The following is a 5261-nucleotide window of genomic DNA, read 5'->3' on the forward strand; positions in this document are numbered from 1 at the left end:
CTCTCCTTTCGTGATCATCTCACAAAGAGTAGCTAATAGTGGGTAAACTGGAGTGATTTATAGCGAAATCCCTTAACCAGTTTTGAAAAGTAAAATTCTAGGCAGACAAGCAAATATATAAAATAGGTTTCATGTTTTTGTGAACTAATGCATGAAGTGAGATAATACAGAACCTTGGTACAACAATCATCCTTCGTATCCCACGTGGTAACTTAGGTAAGATGGAGGCTTCTTTCAAAACAACTTGCACAAAACAGAGGCCAAAATTCTTATAGCTTTCATTGAGATTAATGAGGCCTGTGATTTTTACCTCCTGAGATGGAAGCTTCGTTTATATACATAAGCAACTTTTTGCCTTCAAACTACACAATATGTGAAATTGAATATATGTGTTTATATATAAGATGGAGTGTATTCGTGTAGAAATATCTTAACAGTGTCTATTGGTATGGACTAACACGGGTTGGCTGCCATACACTTGTATCTTCATAATTCTGATTTCCTGTATCCAGTGGACTACCATCTCTTCGTTTGTGTAGGCTTTATGTTTCCTCCTCTATTAGTGGTTTCCATTGTGTGCCCTTGGTGACCATACCATGTAAATGTTGCTTTTATTTCCTTCCATGTTCTGGGATGAGATGAAAGCCGTGTCCAAGTACCAAAGCTTTATAAATACATAGCTTGGGCTGAGCCCAGAGCATTTGTCTAGGCCTACGCCTGAAACCTTCTAGCCTCCATGCAATCTAATCTCTTGTACGCCTGGACCAGGAAGGCTTCAGTTTGCAGCATCTGTCTGCTAAACTAGCTTAGAATGTTTCAGCCTTTGAGATTTACTGCTGAAAAAGCTTATACTTCCTTTTTTTTTTTTTTTTTTTTTTTCTTAACTCTGGCTGGCTGGCTCAACTCAGGTATTCTGGCCCAAAACTCTTCTCTAAGCAGACTGATTCAAACTGGTTTCTCTCTGCTTCCCACTGCATTGCTCAGCTTGGAAAAAACTGCCTCTGAACTCCTCAAACTGAACTGTACTGACTGCACAAACTGAATGGAACTGAAAGTTAACTGCACCAAAAACTAAACTCAACTGCATTCCAATAAACTCAACTATGTTCAACTGAACTGCACTGAAGAACTCAACTCCATTCTCTCTCCCTGCACTCTCCCTCCATTCTCTCTCTCCTTAAGAGTCTTAAGTAGACTCTTTTCCCAGTCAGTTTTCATGAGAGTAGAGGATATGCTAACTCTAACTCATTTTGTCAAATCTTTCTTTGATTTGTCACTTTGCCCCCCATTTAGACATCATTGCTGTGGGGAGGATGTGGAGAAAGAGGAACCCTCCTCCATTGCTGGTGGGAATGTAAACTTGGACAACCACTTTGGAAATCAATCTAGCGCTTCCTCAGACAATTAGGAGTAGTGCTAACCTCAAGACCCAGCTATACCACTCCCAGGCATATATCCAAAAGATGCTCAAGTAAACAACAAAGACATTTGCTCAACCATGTTCATAACAGCTTTATTTGTAATAGCCATAAGCTGGAAACAACCCAGATGTCACTTAACTGAGGAATGGATACAGAGATTGTGGTACATTTACACAACAAAATAATACTCAGCAATTAAAAACAAGGAAATCCTGAAATTTGTAGGCAAATGGTGGGATCTAAAAAAGATCATCCTGAGTGAAGCATCCCAGAAGCAGACAGACACACATGGTATATACTCACTTTTAAGTAGAGCTCTATTTTTAATATTGGATAGCATTGGGATGCAGACCTTGGTGCTCTTCTCTAGTTGTATTCACTGGGAGACCTCATGTAGAACTTAATCATCTAGATTCTTTAACTTCTGGCATTTTGGTAACTAACAAATGTCATTTCTCAGTTTAGAACTTTTGGTGTTCAATGACTAATAGACATTTCAGTAAGACTCAAGCTGAAGTTATCACATTCCTCAAACAAATGTTCAATTTAACTTAGTCCTTTTGCAGCAGCCATGATAGAACACCCAAGATTTTAAAGTTTATGACGAATAGAAATCTATTTGCCTCAGTTCTGAAAGTTACAACATCTAAGAACATGAAACTGCTATGTTATAAGAGACTCTCATTTAGTCATTCCATGATGAAAGGCAGAATGATACGTGAAATTGAGATCAAGAAAACAAGAGCAACATGACCCGTTTTATTTAAAAAACAAATCTACTTGAATAATATTGAACCTAGCCCTGTTATAACAACATTGATCTATTCATCAGAAGAGAGCCCTCATAACCTTTGGTGCATCTTTGTTAGAAAGCAGTTCCCATCATTGTTAAAATAGGGATGGTATTTCCAGGATATGAACTTTAAAAGAAACATTGAAGTTAGTGACAGTCAGAATCAACTAAGCAGCGCTCCTATAGGCACAAAAAATGAAGTGGCAATCATGAAGCCTGAGTGGAGCTGTGCTAGGTCATCTGCATATGTTATGTCTGTTAAATTAGTGTTTTGAGGCAATGCCTAACAGTGGGAGTGGAGATGTCTTCATCTTTTTTCCTGCTCGTGAGACACTTTTCTTCCTACTGAGTTGCCTTGTCCAGCCCTGATATGAGGATTTGTACCTATTATTATTTCTTCTTTTCTTGTATTTGGTTGATATGTCTGGGATGCCTGCTTTTTCCTGAAGGGAAATGAAGAAGAATAGGATATGGGTCAGAAGGGAGGTGGGGGGTTGGAGTTGAGAGGATTGGATGGAGATGAAATTGTGGTCAGGATGGTTTTTTTTGTTTTTGTTTTTGTTTTTTTTCAATGCAGTTTATTCAGGAACCTTGAACAATCATCTGACCCTGGGGAAAGCCAGCCCACAGCTTAAATAGCCTCTGGGTAGCCAACCCCAGCGTGCCACGTGGGCAATGCAGATAGGTCCACATACGATAAGAATAGAGAGTAGATAGATAGATAGATAGATAGATAAACAGATACATAGTAAAAATAAAAAAGAAATTAGCAAAGCCAAACATGATCCATTTGATAACTCCTCAGGTTAAAAACGCTACTTTCACTGACATTTCTCCGGTAAAAAGTCATATTTTTGCTGCATTCACAGCATACTTGTTTCTTTATATTTCTGCTGCTCCTTCACTGGCTGCATCTACCATCAGGAATACTCTCATCATTTTCTGTTTTCCCAGAAGCTCATGACCTCCCATTCTGTTTCAGAGAGAAAAAACACAGCTATCCCCCCTTCTCTGTTCACAACGCTCAATGGCTTTTTGTTTTGCATGAATTGAAAGGTCATGTTTACAACACTTTTCAGAAGGCTTTGCCTGAGTTGGTCCTGCCAACTCCAAACTCTTAGGATGTTTCCATCTTTATTTAATTTTCGTCACACTCTCTTCAATATTTCCTTAAACAAACTGGGCATGCTCTCGTTTTGGAGCCTCAACTTAAAATTTTGGTTCATCCATATTCTCACACTAACGCATTGATCTACATTGTAATTTAAGTCAGATCACACAAATATCCTTTGTATTTCTGTAACTTTTCTCCCAACCCTCTTCTAGATACTGCAACCATACTCTTGCAAGTGCAAGATATGTTTCAAAGCACTTTTTCATGGCTCACACATTATACAATTTTATATTTTATGACTTTCACAATTTGGGTGTTTATTGACACTCTTTGACAATGCCTGTTCCTACCGAGCACTTGAATAGAAAATAATCAGAAAAGGTACAACCATTTTATTGCGGTATATTACAAACATGAAGAATAATGTTGAACAGGAGCTCCACAAGAAGAGCAACAGAACCAAAATATCTGGGCACAGGGGTCTTTTCTGAGACTGATACTCCAATCAAAGACCATTCATGGATATAACCTAGTACCCCTACTCAGATGTAACCCATGGGAGCTCAGTATACAAGTGGGTATACTAGTAAGGGAAACAGGGACTGCCTCTGACATGAACTCAGTAGCTGGCTCTTTGATCACCTCCCCCTGAGGGAGGAGCAGCCTTACCAGACCACAGAGGAGGACAATTCAGCCAGTTCTGATGAGACCTGATATGCTAGGTTCAGATGGAAGGGGAGGAGGACCTCCCCTATCCGTGGACATGGAGAGGGGCATAGGATGAGATGAAGGAGGGAGGGTTGAATTAGGAAGGGATGAGGAAGGGGGCTACAGCTGGGATACAAAGTGAATAAACTGTAATTAATATAAAAAATAAAAATTTAATTAAAAAAGATTAATGTTGGTATATTCCAGTTGAGTCTAAATGAATTTGTTTTCTCCTCATGCTGCTTGTGCACTATTTTCTATGTTGGAGATTGGCAAGAGTGTGAAGGCAAAAAATAATAATTTTAAGATTTTGTTTTTTGTTTGCTGTGTTGATCCATTTAAACCTCCTTCTCATTCTTTAAGTGTGATCCTACTAAAAGGATTATACTCTTTCCTCACGGCAAAACTATTAATTTTTTAAGGGAGTGCATATACTTAGAACTTGAGAGAACTCCATAATTACATGAGTATTAGAGTAATTAAATTTGATATGACCCAGATGGGCATTTTCCTCTAATAGAAGTCTGGTCTTTTGTGATAGGATAATGAAATGTTAGCATGATAATGCATCTGGAGATGTGATCAACCCTGAATAATAAAAGAAGATCTACAATCAAAAATGAACCTAATTTGTGAAGATCCACTGTAGTTGCTCCCTAAAGCTTATTTCTAAAACCAACATAAATACTGCATATATGATACACACATTAAAGAATATATAGTTAAAAAATATACATCCCAAATTTAAAATGCTTAAAAGTGTATCTTTTTCTGCTTTCCCTATGGCCCACCATTTTGTATAACACTCTCAAGTGAAGGTCAGAGAGAGGAGCTTCTCCTAAGTTTCTCAGATAGGTGGTGCCTACCGTCTACTCACTATGTCATTCTTTGATCTTCCATCTACTATAGGCAGGTCCACGAGGAGCTAGTCATTGTATTCTTTAGACGAGACTTAAGAGTGCTGGTTCTTACTAGCTGAGCTATTACAAATTCTGTAATCCAAGGACTGTTATTTGTATCTGACAGACATCACTTTCATTAACAACCAATCTGCAGAAAAGCCACTTAGGTAAACATTCAGGTCTGGTTTATTTACTTTCATGTAGATCCTGATTTACATTGTTGTCCTAAGACTAAAACGTAGTGAAAGGAGAAGCCATTTGAGTTTGGTTAAAGTCTCCTGACCACATTAATCAACGTTGCCTACTTCCAGCAGTACTTGGAA

Source organism: Meriones unguiculatus, chromosome 8 (assembly GCF_030254825.1).
Source record: "Meriones unguiculatus strain TT.TT164.6M chromosome 8, Bangor_MerUng_6.1, whole genome shotgun sequence".
Taxonomy (NCBI): Eukaryota; Metazoa; Chordata; class Mammalia; order Rodentia; family Muridae; genus Meriones; species Meriones unguiculatus.